Source organism: Zosterops lateralis, assembly GCF_965231275.1.
Source record: "Zosterops lateralis genome assembly, chromosome: 18".
Classification (NCBI taxonomy): domain Eukaryota; kingdom Metazoa; phylum Chordata; class Aves; order Passeriformes; family Zosteropidae; genus Zosterops; species Zosterops lateralis.
In genome coordinates this window covers 3,408,282-3,423,464 of record NC_139778.1, presented here as the reverse complement: position 1 = coordinate 3,423,464, position 15,183 = coordinate 3,408,282, and positions in this window count along the sequence as shown.

Sequence of the window (15,183 nt, the reverse complement as noted above, 5' to 3'; positions counted from 1 at the left end):
AGTGCCATCCATGGAGAGCTTCCCTGGCTGGGCTTGGGAAGGGGACCCTTGACTTTGTTGTACACCACAACAACACAGACTCCTTTATTTTTGGGATGTGTCTCCCTTATATACTGTTCTACACAGACCAATTCGATTGGTGAAACAAAGACAAACCTCTTCAATCACATTCATGTCCCTCCGACCAGAGGGACATCAAGAAGTCCCTCCTAGGAAAAGGAGTGTGAACATAGGTACAGTTGCAAAAATACTTCTCTTATTTACAGAAAATTCCCTGGGAAAAGAATTTCAGAAAAACAAAACACCTCAGGCACGAAACCAGGGCTACAGACCCTGGTGCTGTGGGAGCCAGGACTGGGTCATGTCACGACTGCTGTCCTTGCTGTGGGTCATTTCTGCAGAGGTGAAGTGTCCTGCAGGGTGTGGGCAGGGTGAAGGGGCAGCCTGGGCTCTGAGACAAAGAGCTGAGGCACTGTGGGCACACAGAGTCACACCCGCAGTCACACAGAGCCGGGCTCTGCATCTCCAATGATTTTTCACATCACTTGTCTCCCTTCAGTTCTCACATCTGTGCTGCTATGGTTACCAAGAGCCTGAGAGGTTTTAAATCTCCCTCAGAGCAATGGAGGATTTCAGGGTAATCTTGTTAGGAGATGAGCAATGAATATTTCCAAAGGCCTTTTGCATGGATAGCTCGTTCCCTATGAGCTTATGGCCCCTGACAGCAGGGAAAGGAAGAGACAGGGAAGGATGAACACAGTGACTTGTTTTCCACTGCAGCCCTTTGTGCTCGGAGTAATGTCCCTAAATTCTGATTTTTTTTCAAGGCTGGCCAGCTTGGGTCAGGTATTATCCCAAAAGAAATAATTATTTCAGTCTGTGTTTTCCCCCAGGGTAAGTCTCACAGGGCGTTTATGGGCACTTAGAGATGGGGACAGTGCTGGCTGAGCCCTACAGAACAGCCCTGTATCCTGCCCATCGGGATGGCAAGTGGGAGTGACCAGGATCCATCCCCTGTGGGATTTTGTAATCCAGGTGGAATTTGGATCCTACAGCCAGGGAACATGCTGCACCCACAGGAACTGGAGCGTGGCAGGGGCAAAGCCTCTGCCAGTGCTGAGGCAGAGTGTGCCCTGGGCTGTCCCCACAGGAGAGGGGACCGTGACACCCCAGGGACAGAGGGAATGAGGGAGGGAGGCAGCAACCTGCCTGCAGGGGAGGGAAAGGAGCCCTGAGCAGGACAGGGAGGAGGGCAGGCAGCAGGAGGAAGGATGGAGGGATGAGAGCAGTGCTGGGCAGGAGCTGGGATGGAGCAGGAGTGAGATGTGGGGTGGGTTTGGGGCAGATGGAGTCACTCCCCCACCTCCACAGGCAGGTCTGCAGCAAGGGGAGATGTTTGTGGTGTCCTTACCCAAAAGCCAACCCTCTGCAGGGCTGTGGGGCAGTGGGGTGCCCTGTGGGAGGTGAGGGATGGCCCCCAGGGCCCCAGCCAGTGGCAGGGCTCAGGCAGAGCCATCAGCCCAGCCTGGGATGCTGGATGGTTCCTGCTTGAGCAAAGCCCCCACGGGCTGGGCAGCCTTTGGCAGTTTGGGTGAGAAGGCTGGGAAATGGTGTGTGAACTGCTGCTTCCACCGTGAGCTGCTGGGGGACAGCTGCTGCAGGGGCCAGGGAGCACAGGGACAAGGGCAGGGGAAGGGGCTGGACCCCTGCTCCTGGGAAAAGCCAAGAGCACTCAGCACTGGGGTCTGCTCCCTCACAGGGCTCTTTGCCACTGGGAATGTGGGACAGTGTGGTGCCTCTTCTGTCCCTGAACCAGCCCACGGAGCTCCACTGCTGGAGGGGTGTGAGTGGAGCTCTCCCAAAAAACATCCTGAAGTTCTGACGGGGTTTGCGACATCTTTTACAAAGATTCATTTTTGTTTTGCTTTTAGGCTTATGTCTGGTGCCTGAAAGTGATTGAGTGAGGGGAAAACCAGAAGAGCACAGCACCCCTTCCCACTGGCCAAGTGCTCCCCAGCTCTGCTGCTGCTCCCAGATGGGAGAAAGACAATTTGCACCTTCAGGAACAGCCTGTGCTGTGCCTGGATGTGCTCTGGGGAGCTCCTGCCTCAGTGCTGGGCTGTTGTGGCTCAGAGGGAACAGTGGGTCTGGTGCTCTCAGCTGCTGGTGCTGCTGGTGCTGGGCACTGCTCCAGCCTGGCCACGGTGCCCCGGATCAGCCCTGCTGGTCACACACGGGGTGACAGGAGCCCTGGGCTGGCCCATTGCCCACAGGCAGTGGAGCATCACTGTGGCTGTGGTGCTGAGCAGTCTGCAGCACTGTGACAGGTTCAGGAGCCTGAGCCAGCCTCTGGAGGCTGCAGGAGCTGCTGCAGCACTGACTCCTGCCATGGGCACCCCATGCCCCAGCACCCCTGTGCACCCCACAGCAAAGCACGGGCAGTGAGCACCCCTGGGTGAGTGCTCCCACCCCAAACCCCCCACTCGTGCCCCTGCCTCTGCTTCTGCCCATGGATAAATCATCCATGGTGGACGTGAGGTTGTGTTTCCAGCTGGGTTTCCCGGAGAAGGAAGTGGGCAGGGATGAGGAACCCCACCTGCCCTGCCTGGTGTGTCCCCAGCTGCTGCCCCTCACTGCAGGCAGTGGCCAAGGAACAGCCCCGTGGGGCTGATCAGCTTCTCCCACCCGGAATGAGTCCAGGTGGAAGCAGGAGAGGGAGGAGAAGCTGCAGCCTGGTGTGGGCAGAGCAAAGGGCCGTGTGAGACACAGGGTCAGCGAGGCAGGTCCTCCTTGTGGGGACAAGCTGGGCCCAAGAGGGTTAAACCTGCCTCTCCCGGAGATTAAATCCAAATGGCCTTTGATTTAGCGACAGGTGAGAGGCGAAACCCGAACCCTATAGCCCCCACCCCCCCTGGAGGGGGCTGCAGCCCTGGGGGATGCATAGATGGATCAGCCATACGTGCAGCTCCTGTCTGGAACAGCCTGGAGCTCGGATCCTGTTCCCGGCCCCCTGGGGCCACCCCGAGGGGGAGAGCCCGGCCTGGGGGGCTGCTGGCCTTAGGGAGGATCATACAAAGTCCTGCTGGTGACCCCAGAGCCCAGTGCTGGGCTCAGAGGCAGGAGCTGGTTGCAGAGCTGAGGGTTGAGGTTTTCCCACAGCCCTGGACCGGGGTCAGTGGGGCTGGGTTTGGGGTCCTCCAGCCCCTCTGGAGGAGGTGTGGGAGGAGATCCCTGCTGGCATCACCCATCACTGCAGGGGAACTGCATCCTCCTGGCACATCCTGCTGATGGGGCTGGCGGAAACCAGTGTCACCTGTGCTGCCACCAGCCCCAGGGTCATGGCTGCGACACCCAGTTTTGGGCACTGGGAGCTGACCCTGACATGGGTGCTCTCCCCCCACCCCTCCTCCAGATGAGCTCTTCCATGCCAGAGGGATCGTGTGGGGTTGGAAACCCTTCCCTGACCCCAGGCCCGTTTCCTGTCACAGCCCCCGTTCCCCCCGGGGAACCACGGACAGCCTGTACTGAGCCACCTCGGGTAACAAAACCCAGTCTCCCTGTAAACAAACACCTCACCAGGGACTAAAGGGATTTAGTGTAGCTGTTCTCGGGCTCAGAGGAGTTCCTATAACATCTCTTATCTTGCTCTGGCTGGATTATTGGCTGGAGCAAAGAGCTCGCTGCTCTTCGGGCCACCAGCATGGCCTTTCCTTGGGTGACATGGGGTGACACAGCAGAGCTCTCAGGTCATCAGGAGATGAAATGTGTGATGCTGAGGTCTCCTGCAGCCCAAGGGGGAGCAGAGCCCCAGACCAGCTCGTTCTGCAGCAGCTGCACTGGCCCCAGTGCCTGGCTCTGCCCAGCTTTGCCCACTGCGGTGGCATTGAGGAGGGAAGACCAGACCTGGCAAGTGCCTTAACCTCTCTAGGCACAAAATAGGGCTAAATATTAGTGCTGGTCTGCTTGGAGGGCCAGGAAAGCCAGTAAAGACTGATGGGGTGGTACCAGGTACACGGGCAGCCAGTTTTAGCTGATTTTCTGCACACTGCTCTGAGCTGGACTGAGCCTCCTCCAAGAGGGATTGAACGCTGAGACTCCTCCATGTGGGACTGAACCCTCAACCTCCTCCTCATGGGGCTGAGCCTCCTCCTCCTCGTGGGGCTGCAGCCCCAAGGTAATGGTGCACCCCTCCATTCACCACTGGCACTGAGGTTAAATCAGTGCAGGCAGGGACAGGAGGCTCTGGGCTGTCTGGCTGATGCTACTGTGGCATGAAAACCTCAAATCAAGACCTTGCTGTCCTGGTTTTAGGATAGGAGTGGGGAAAGGGGAAGGAGGGGAGCCAGGAGCAGACAGGGGAACAGGGATGCTGACGGGTCAGTGGGGCTGAATGTGAAAGAGGCATGAAAAGAAATGGCACAAAGTGTAAGAGCGTTCACCAGGGCAGAGTTGCAGGATGCACTTGGCTGTGCATCTCTGGATGACTGACACAAGTCCTAAAGGCAAGGGATTTCCAGGAGAAAAAAATGGCAAATTAGGTAAGAATGTCCCTGACATGCACCATGAGGTCCAAGAAACGGGAGAGGGAGAGGAGCTATTCCAAAACTCAGAGAAAGCCTGGCACCCTCAAGGGGTGGCTGGAGGGATTTGGGGGGCAGGAGTGGGTATGTGGCTCCTCATGGCAGTGTCAGAAGAAGACGGGATCTTCAGCAGATCCACAGCATTAACACAACGTGCAGGGGGCTGGTGCTGGCAGGAGATGTCCAACACCCCAGGTTTAGGTGGCAGGAGCACAGAGGAGGTTCATCGTCCATCCAAGGTGCTCCTGCAGCCCGGACTGAGCCAGGATCCCTCTGCCAGGCTGTCACCGAGGCTGGCAGGGACACTGTGCCCATGAGCACAGCTCAGCCCCCAGCAGCCAGGCTGTGCTCCTGCCCAGAGCAGTGCTGGCAGCCTCCCCTGCCCGTGTCCTGCTGGGAGCACTGCTCCATGCCATGCAAAGCCAGGCAGACATGATGTTCTCACCCTGAAAACAAATTGCTGCTTTTCCTTTTTCCCTTTCCAGAGTGCATGGAAATGTCACTTTGTAAACATCCCCCAGTGCTCTGCCTGCCCAGGGCTGCCTGTCACTGCCCGTGGGGCCCTTCCCCACTCCCTGCATGGCCTTGGCTCCCTGGGCTTTCATGCCACACTTCCCAGCTCTTCCCCCAGTGACTCCTTGTCCTTAAATAACCAAATAAACTTCACATGATGGGGCAGAAGTGACCTCAGCGTTGTCCTGGATCTGAGCTGATTATTGCCATAGACACATTCATGGCCAGACTGCTCCTTCCTTTTCAGGGCAGGAGCAGAGGACGGATCTAGCCAAAAGCAAGGTTAAAATAAAACGAGGATTTGAACGAGATTCATTCATTTTACAGGGGAGTTTGATGTTCCCTGTGACTGTGCCAGGCCCCACAGTGTGGGCTGCATGACCTGCGAGCTGGGGGACGGGCTGGCAGCTCCTTGACTGAGCCTTCTGCCCCCAAAACCTCTCATCTTTTGGGCTCAGAGGAGGAAACCTCTGCCCACCCCCCGTGGCTGCCAGCCCCTCTCCGGAGCCACTGTCACCCTAAGAGCTCCTGACAGCCCCGCCCGGGCAGCCTGTGCCGGGGGCCCCGGGCAGCCGCCGCCTGTCAGGACATCTCACGTTGGTGACATATTTCCTGTCGGGGAGGATCAGCAGCAGCCAGGCCCGGGGGCACCGCCCTGCTGAGCCCCGGCTCCGAGCCGGCTCCCGACTTCTGGCGGCCACACAGCTCCCGAGCTTTTGGTTTGCCCAGGGTTTTGCTTGGGAGGAATCAGAGTGGTGGTGAGCCATGAGGAGCACCTTGGCCTGGCTGCCTGTGCTGGGGCTGTCCCTGCCCCGAAGGATGAGCTGTGCCATGTCTCAGGTTTGCAGGACACTGCTGTCACCTGTAAACCTGCTCCAGTCCCCTCCTGTCACTGGTGGCTGAGCAGGGGTGTCCCTCTGTGAGCAGAGACATTGGGGGCTGTCCCCAGCAGGACAGGCTGCCAGCTGAGCCAGGAGGAGTGACCACAGAACCATGGGATCATCACCGTGGGGTCACAGAACGGGTTGGGTGGGTAGGGACCTTAGAGATCATCTCGTTCCAACCTCCTGCTGTGGCCACCCACAATATCAGGGTGTGCAGGTGATGTTCTGGGACTAAAAGATGAAGAACCCAGTCACATTTGCAGGAGGGGACTGGACAGCAGGGGACATTGCCAGCCTGGGGACACGGCAGGACATGGGGCTCAGTGTCCCCTCCCTGCAGGGCTGTGAGCTGTGGTGGCTCCTGGCACCAGAGCTGTTCCCAAGTGCCTGAGCACAGCTCTGTGGCTCTTCCCTGGCTCAGAAATGGTGAGCAGCTCCATCAGCCTTCTCCAGAAATGGAGTGAGACAGAGAGAAGCTGGCTGGGGTGAGTTACCCTGGACAGCTGCTTTGTGCTCAAATCCAGGCCTCATTCCTGCCCAAGTGGCACCACGAGGGGAGGGGATGCTGCTCTAACATAGGCCCCTGGAAACCTCCTCCCATCTCCCAGGCAGGGCCAGGGGTCAGCCTGGCCCTCCCAGTCCCCCTGCCTGTGTTTTCCTGGTGCAGTGACCCGTGTGGGTGCTCCTGTGCTCCCCTCCTGTCCCTTCCTGCAGCGCTGGGAACAATCAGCTCTATTTACCCAGCGCTGATGGATGTGGCTCCTTGTGCTGGCACTGGCCAAGTTCCTTCTGCTCTTACAGCAGGAATGTGGGGTGGGAAAATCCCAGCCTTCATTCCACAGCTCCAGTTCCTCAGCTCCATCCCTCTGGCCAAGTGCTGCAGGCTGGGCAGGGAGCTGCTAAAATCCTCTGCAGGAGCAAGGGCAAACCTGTGTATGAGGAGAGAGCTGAGATTTGTTTTCACAAGGTAAACTGAGGCAAGGAGGGTGAAGCGCTGCTGTGTCCCCCTCCACTGGAGCAGTTTCTCTGAAGGTAAAAATGAAAGTGCAAAGCTGCAAAATGCCAATTGTTCTCTGGGCTGCAGTGGAGTGATGTCCCCAGGAGCTGGACCCCACTGCCCCTCAATGCTCCTCACTGCCCCCCAACATCCCTTGGCCTGCTGAGGGGAGCAGGGGTGACCTGCTGGACCAGCTCTGTACTGGTCCTCTGGTCCACACTCAGCACTGGCACCTCTGGGGAGTCTGTTCCAGCTCGGGGAGGATCAGAGAGGTGAATTCCAGGTGTAACCTCTGAGTAACCTGGTCTGTGGAAGGTGTCCCTGCCCTTGGCAGAGGATCGAGATGAGCTTTGAGATTCCTTCCCACCCAAAGCAGTCTGTGATTCCAGAGACAGGGGTAGTGTTGGGGGCTCTGGGGGCAGCTCACTCTGGTGAAGCACTTTCTTGGTATGGATGGGGAGAAAGAACCCCATGAGAACAATAAATACAGATACAAGGGGCAGAAACCCCCAGGATTTCATTTCCCAGAGCTGATTCTGCCGTTCCATGGCACAGAAAGGAGCAACCCAGTTCCTCTCAGTATCATCCTGTTTCCCAGGGCGATGTGCTGTGAGTCACTGGAGCCCGGGACGGGGACAGGGAACATCCCGGGATGTGGATGGGGGACAGGGAACATCCCGGGGTGTGGATGAGGACAGGGAACATCCCGGGGTGTGGATGAGGACAGGGAACATCCCGGGATGTGGATGGGGGACAGGGAACATCCCGGGGTGTGGATGAGGGCAGGGAACATCCCGGGATGTGGATGCGGGACAGGGAACATCCCGGGATGTGGATGAGGACAGGGAACATCCCGGGATGTGGATGAGAGCAGGGAACATCCCGGGATGTGGATGGGGGACAGGGAACATCCCGGGATGTGGATGAGAGCAGGGAACATCCCGGAGTGTGGAGTTGGGCAGGGAACATCCCGGGGTGTGGATGAGGACAGGGAACATCCCGGGGTGTGGATGAGGACAGGGAACATCCCGGGATGTGGATGAGGGCAGGGAACATCCCGGGATGTGGATGGGGGACAGGGAACATCCCGGGATGTGGATGAGGACAGGGAACATCCCGGGATGTGGATGAGGGCAGGGAACATCCCGGGAGGGCGGCAGGGCAGGATCCCGCCGCACTTGCCGGGTCTGACGCCGAGCTGTGACAGCCCCAGTTTTGCTTTTGGACTCGGGAGCTCGTCCCAGTGACCGAGGCCGTGTCAGGAAGGCTCACAGCAGGTCCCCATCACCACGGCCACCTCCACGGGCGGCCGCGGCTCCCGCAGAGTCACCGTGACTGCCCCAGCCCAGCCCGTTGTAGAGCAGAGCCACCCAGGCTGAGCCGTTCCTTCAAGGATGCTGCTGCTGCTGCTTGTCACTCTGTCACATCAGTGCGGCGCTGAGGCAGCGCCGTGAAGCAGAAATGACACGTTCTGGCAGCTGACATCTCCAGGAAGGGTTTAGCATGAAGACAGACCGAGCCTACGGTGAGCTCAGGCTGCCGAGCTGCCACCCCCCGGTGCCCGGGCCGCCCGTGATGCCCAAACAAAGGCGAGGCTTTGTCCCGGAGCCGAGCGGCAGCGCCAGCGGTGCGGGGTGACCCGGCACGGCCAGATGTGTTGGGCAATCCTCTGGCTCATAAATCGGACTTGCCGCCGTCGTGTCTCGCTGCAGACGGCACAGAACGTGTGTCCCGGTGCCGGGCAGGGGGGCTCGGCCGCGGGGGGAGCCTCAGGCAAGGGCTGGGGCTGCTCCTGCCCCCGGCCGGGCTGGGCTGGGATGGGCTGGAGGGGTGTCCTGGGGCTGTGCTCACCTGCGAGTGAGGGGTTTGCACCCACCTCGGGCTGTTTGTGCACAGGGTCTGCAGAATAAAACCTGATAGCAAAGCCACGGGGCTGAGCACTGAGCAAAGGCAGGGCAAGGCACTCTGCTGAGGTCGGGCTGCAGGGGTGTCCTCCAGCCAGATTCCAGCCACTCTTCACTACTGCCTGCTCCATCCTGCCCCATCCTGCTCCATCCTAAAGCACACTCCCTCAATTTCCCCCCTGTAAATGCATTTTTACCCATGGGGCAGATGCAGGAACTCTGCAAAGCTCATGTTTGAAGATGTGGCTGCTGTCCTCCTCCAGGCAGCACACGGGAGGCAGCCTGGGGGCAGGGCTGGGGAGGGATGCTCTGCCCATGGAAGGATGCTGCTCCAAGGCCGGTGGGACCTCACTGCCTGAGCCCCTGGGAACCTGTGCTTTAGAAAGCATTAAGTCCTTGCAAAATTCCTAATAAAGCAGGGCAGGAAAAGCACTCACATTGCCAAGGGGTTAAATTTACCCCAGTCAGCCCTGCTGCAGCCTGGCACTGGTTCAGCTCCAGCATCCTTCTGTCCTCAGCTCCAAGCTGAAAACACTTTCTTTTGGAAGCAATTCCCATGGAGCTGCAGACCACAGACAGCTGAAATGTATGACTTTGCCCTCCCTGAACCCGGAGACCAAAACCTGTGGGATGAAGGCAGCAGCTTTTCCCCTTGCTCCGCTGGGTTTGGGCTCTGCAGGTCCTTGCCAGCAGTTTTCCCTCAGCCTCTCCCAGGGATCTCCAGGCTGCCGTGGGGGCTCCCTGGGGCACTGCAGGACCGGCAGCTTGTGCCATCCCCGGCCTGACCCAGAGCCCCCGGCCCTGCCCGCTCCATCCCCGCCCGGCCCTGCCCCCCTGGGGATGCCCTCCTCCCCTGGCCCTCCTGGGGGAGGTTGGGATGTGTGTGCCAGGTGTCACCCCAGGTCCCCACGGCCTTTCTCTTCATCCCCAATGGAGAGACTGGACTGGTTTCTCACCCAGGCAGTTCATCCAGGGGGTGGGTCAGTGCTGCTGTTGGGGCAGGGCTGGAGGAGGGTGATGGTGTCTCCTGAGCACAGCCCTGGGGTGGTGCAGGCACCGCCAGCTCCCCAACACGACACAAACTCCAGCAGCTCTCCAAGAACCTGGTGCTGTGAGTTTCCCCCGACCTGCCTCATTCCCACTCTCCCTCCCCAATTACCACCCATCCCCTCCTCGTTATCCAGCAGCTCCACACCAGCTCCTGTGCAGGCTCTGTGCAGGTCCCCGCAGTCCATCCCTGGCCCCCAGGGCAGGCCCCTGCTCCCCCGGGAGGGGCCCAGTATTGAAATTCTTATTGAGCCAGATGGTTTTAGCTCCACGAGGGTTCAACCACTCTGAAGGTGTCCAGGACCTCACAGAAATGGCTTAAAATAATTTGCAAGACAACGTGGTTGAATGTGTCTTGAAAAAGCAAAAAGGTTTTAATTAAAGAAGAAAATAATACAAAACAAAAGAACAAAACCCACCCACAGTGTAGGGAGAGGTCCCACACACCTGCTACAACACCCTGAAAACGTGCCCAGAAGCCTCATGCTCTTCCTTAAGTATCCAACGATTTAGGTGGGGATTTGGGCAAACAGCCCAATAGAAAATAGCTCAATTTCTGAGGAACAGCTAAAGAGACCTATCAGTGTTTTTGTCTTGGCATTGAGTCAATTACTGCCAGGAGGGCATGGAAGTTTCTGGTATTTTCCCCTCAAAAGTCCTGGAGTTAAACTGAAACCCTTTTCCTTATATAGTAAACATCTACCTGGTGGGGGGGGGGGGGGGTGCAGCACAGCAGCCCAGCGCCATTCCCAGGGATGCTATTCCAGACCCTCAGCACTAACTCACTCCCGTGGGCTCCTCTCTGCCCCCTGCCAGGGCAACCTCAGAGGGTGAAGCAAAACCAACCTGGAACAGGATCACAGCCCTTGAGCCTGAACAGGTTTGTTCTTTAAGGGGGCAAAGCCCCAGCAGTGCTGATGCTCACACTCTGGGATCCAGTGGAATGCTCTGGGATCTCTCCCAGCAGCACCATGGCCCATGGGGGAAGGGCTCAGGGCTCAGGGGAGTTTGGGGCACCTGCTGGCACAGGTTGGTGTCACTGCTCTGTGTCCCCCAGGGGAAGGGCTTGGAGATGTGAGTGCCAAGTCCTGCAGGACAACTGCCACAGTGCCAGGGGGGGTGAGGGGTCAGTCTGGTGTGTCTGCCCTCACACCAGTGCCCTGCTGGCCCCAGTGTGGGTCTGGTGGTGCCTGCTGCTCTCACTGAGTGCCACAGGGCCACCACAGGGGGTTGGGATGCTCCAGCTCCAGCCTCCTGCTGAGCCCTGGGCAGCAGCTCCAGCCACTGCTCACCAACATCCTGCCTCATCCCAGGTGGGCAAAGCTGCTGCTTGGATCTGGAGAGGTCTCCTTGTCCCAGTGAAGGGATTTGCCATTCCTCCTCCTCCTCAGTTCTCTGCAGCTCCTCTCAGCAGCATCCAGGGCCCAGCAGAGCTGGAGGGTGCAGAACAGGCCCCCTCCTCTGTGAGGCACAGCACAGCATCAAATATCTTCAAAGAGAATTGCTCAGGCAGCTGCACTCCCTGGATGCTGACAGTTCTGTGAGGCCCCAGAGCTGCAGCTCTGTTGGGGTGAGCAGGGCAGAGTCACTGGGTGGACTGGAGGGGCCCAGTGACCTTGCCCTGGGTGATGTCCCTGGCAGTGCTGGGCAGTGCCAGCCCTCCTCCAGGGGAGCCCACATGATCCTCCCCTGCTTCCTTTCCTTTTGAGTCCTTGTGAAGGATGAATAAACACCCGAGTGCGTGGCTGCCCCAGGCTGGCTCAGGCCAGCAGTGTCATCGTGCCACTGTGTCCTGGCTGCTCCTGGAGGAGGGATGCAGGCAGGGCTGAGGAGGAGCTGCTGGAATGGGGGATGGAGAAATGGGCCCTCCCTCACTCAAGGAACAGGGTTCTTTAGGGGAAACCCTGTGGAGGGCAGCCTCCATCTGCAGCTGGCTCCTCTGTGGGGTCAGAGCTGCCCTGGGAGCCTTCATCCCCAGAGTGACTCATGTCCAGCAAGAAAAATCTTCAGGCTGCTGTGCTTGGGTCTGCTCTGGGTGTTGATGGGGGTTGGGGTCCTGCAGGGCCCCCAGATGTCCCAGCTCTGGGTGGGGGGGGCTGAGCCTGGGATGGGCACATAGCTTTGGGCTGATGCCAGTGGCCAAGTGACATCACCACAGCCTGGCCTGGGGACCTTGTCCTGGCAGGTTCCTGGGGAGCCCCACCCTGGGGACAGCCAGCTCTGGAGCCAGGCAGGGGCTGCACACAGCTGGGGTGTGCTGAGCCTGGCAATGCTCCCCTGGCACAAACTGGGATGGGAGAAGGTGTCTGGGAGCTGTTATCTGTCAGTGCCTGGTGAGGGATTTCAGGAAAATCCCTGGAGCAAACACAGCCCATTCAGGGGCTGCATTCACAGCCCCTGTCCTGCACATGGGGCCAGATGGGCTTTGCAGGTCCCGTGGGATGTGGCTGGAGCTGTGTGGCCTCCCCAGGCTGGAGGGAACAACAGAAACTCCAAGGAGGGATGCACTGGCCTGCCCATGGCTCCCCAGGGCTGGAAAAGCCCCTGGGACCTGGCAGTGGCAGTGCCAGCCATGGGGACAGGAGCAGGTCCTGCCCTCCCTGCTCTGCCACACACATTTTGGACCTGAGGGTCCTCCTGCCCCTTTGCTGCTGTGTCAGCACCTCCAAAAAGAGGCAGTATGTTATAACAATAAATATTACTATAATAAATAACTATGCAAAGGCAAAAATGCTTGAGATGAACTTTGTTTTGCCAAACAAAGGCTTCAAAAAAGAGCTTCAAGGCTTTTTCTTTGGGAGAACTTGCATTTTTCAGTTTCCATCCTTTTCACTGGCCTGTTCCTCTTCTCATCTCCCTGTCCCTGGTGAAATCCTGCTCATAATTAAAATTCAATGTTTGGATACAGCCCAAACTGCAGCTCCTGGGCCAATCCATACTGGAGCCAAGAAATAACCAGGATTTTTTTTTTTTTTTTCGCTTGTACAGCGTTTCTCCCAGCAGATCCTCAAGGGTTTTCTCCAGTGGTGATTACGTTTCTCAGGACTCTTGGGAGACGGGGACTGTTCAGGAAGATTCTCAGCAGTGGGAGGGCAAACCCAGAGCCAGGATGGTGCCTGGAGGTCAGTGGAGCATCCCCTGGGCTGTGCAGGGCACGGGGGAGGCTCTGGGGGGGCTGGAGGTGTCCCTGCCCGGCCACCCCGGGGGTCTGCAGTGGCAGCTGCTCCATCAGCAGTGAGCTGTCCTTGCTGGGGGACCGGGCTGTCACACGGGGGTCCCCTGCCCTGTTTGTGGCTCCCAGTATTGCCCGGTGCTCCAGCCCCAGCTCCCTGCCGAGCCACTGGGACAGGGGACAGTGTCTCCCCCTTGGTACGAGGAACAGTGTCCCCCTGGCAGTAGGGGACAGTGGTGACAGTGACCCCTCCAGGAGCAGTGTCCCCAGTGTCCCATCCCCATCGGCAGCACGGACAGTGTCCCTCCCTTGTAGCAGAGGAGTGTCCCCGGTGGCAGCAGGGACAGTGGGGACAGTGGGGACAGTGGGGACAGTGGGGACAGTGTCCCCGCGGGTGCCGGGGCCGTGCGCGGGCTGCTGGCACCATCTAGTGGGGTTTGTGAGGGGCCCGGCCGTGCCGCGGCCACCCGTGTCCCTGCCTGTCCCCGTGTCCCTGCCCTGTCCCCGTGTCCTTGTCCTGTCCCTGTGTCCCTGCCCTGTCCCCGTGTCCCTGCCCTGTCCCCGTGTCCCTGTCCTGTCCCCGTGTCCTTGCCCTGTCCCCGGGGCCCTGGGTTCCCCCTCGGGAATCTTCCCCAGCCCTTCACCCTCAGTCCTACACGCCGGGCTCGGGTGGGTGGGTTCGTGCCCGATGTCTCCCGTGGGTGCCCCGCGGTCCCAGAGGTGACAGACGGTGGGTTTGGGGACACAGGGGCTGCCTGCAGAGCTGGTACCCCCCTGGACTGGCTCAGCACCGCCCTGGCCTCACCCTGTTCATCACCCCAGGGCTGGGAACCTCTGTGGGGTCAGTGGGGGACACTGGGCTGTGGGGTGACATCTGGGTGAGGCACTGACCCCACCCAGTGGATCCAGCCCCCGATCCTGGGCCTGGCTGTGGGTCTTCCCCAGCACAGCCTGGACTGGGGGGTCACACAGGGGTCCCCCTGCACTTGCTCTTCAACACCCAGCTGGATGTTTCCTGCACAAGATGTCATTAGGAGAAGTGGGAGTGTGCAAACCACGGGCTGGGGGCATAACTGGGGCTGCCCTGCACCTTTTTTGTTGCAGGGTGTGTGACATTAACTCCTTTTTCCTTGTTTTTCTTTCCCTTTTTCTTCCCCTTCTCCTTCTTTCTCCTTCTCCTCTCCCTCTTCCTCTCCTTCCTCTCTCCTTTCCTTTGCAAAGAGTTCCTTTGCACAGTCCCCAGGTGTGGGGCAGTGCTGGGGTCACCACAGATCCCAAGCCCCACCTGAGGAATGTTGGGATCCAGGACTCCTCTCAGGCTGGGAGAACTGCCCCACTGAGGTCACCCCACAGCACAAGGGAAGGCTCCATCAGCTCCAAGAAAAGCTTGAGATTTCTTTACTTGTGGGTTTGCTAGGCCAGGAGGAGGGTTGGGGGAGGCCCAGCTCTGTCTCTCTCAGATCCTGGTTCCCCTCCTGTGCACCCCAAATCCGGGGTCCCTTCCCTGCTCCCCTTGGCCTGTGGCTGCCAGGGGACCACAGGGGACCAAGGCTGAAGGCACCAAGTGGGGGGAGCTCAGCAGTGGTCGTAGGGTAGGGAATAAAACAAGTTGCAAATCCCGACCTTTTATTTCTCAGCATCCAAACTCTTACACCAGCATGAGTTAGCGAAATAAAATAAGTGCCTTCCTGCCCTTCCAAGAAAACCCAGGAGATAACAATTTTTAATTTTTTAATTTTTTTTTTTTAGAGCCTGAATAATAGATCTGGCTGCTGATGACTATAGAAAGCCAGCCAAAACCTAACACTTCCGCCCAAGGATTTGTCTCTCCCGCAGCATTAGGCAGCCCCTGCCCTGGGAAGCAGCTCTCAGGGATGCTGTGCCGGCCTCGCAGCTTCCCCCGGGGCTGTGGGAGGGCCGGGGGGATGCAGGATGGGGCCGGCACGGCGGGGAGGGCTCCCTGACCCTGAGCTGTGTTAATCCTGCACTGCCCAGGCACTCCAGGGCTCACAGAATTCTCCTTTCCGTCACCATTTTAACTCGCCTGCCCACACCGAGCACGGAATCAGCTCAGCCTGCGGAGGGG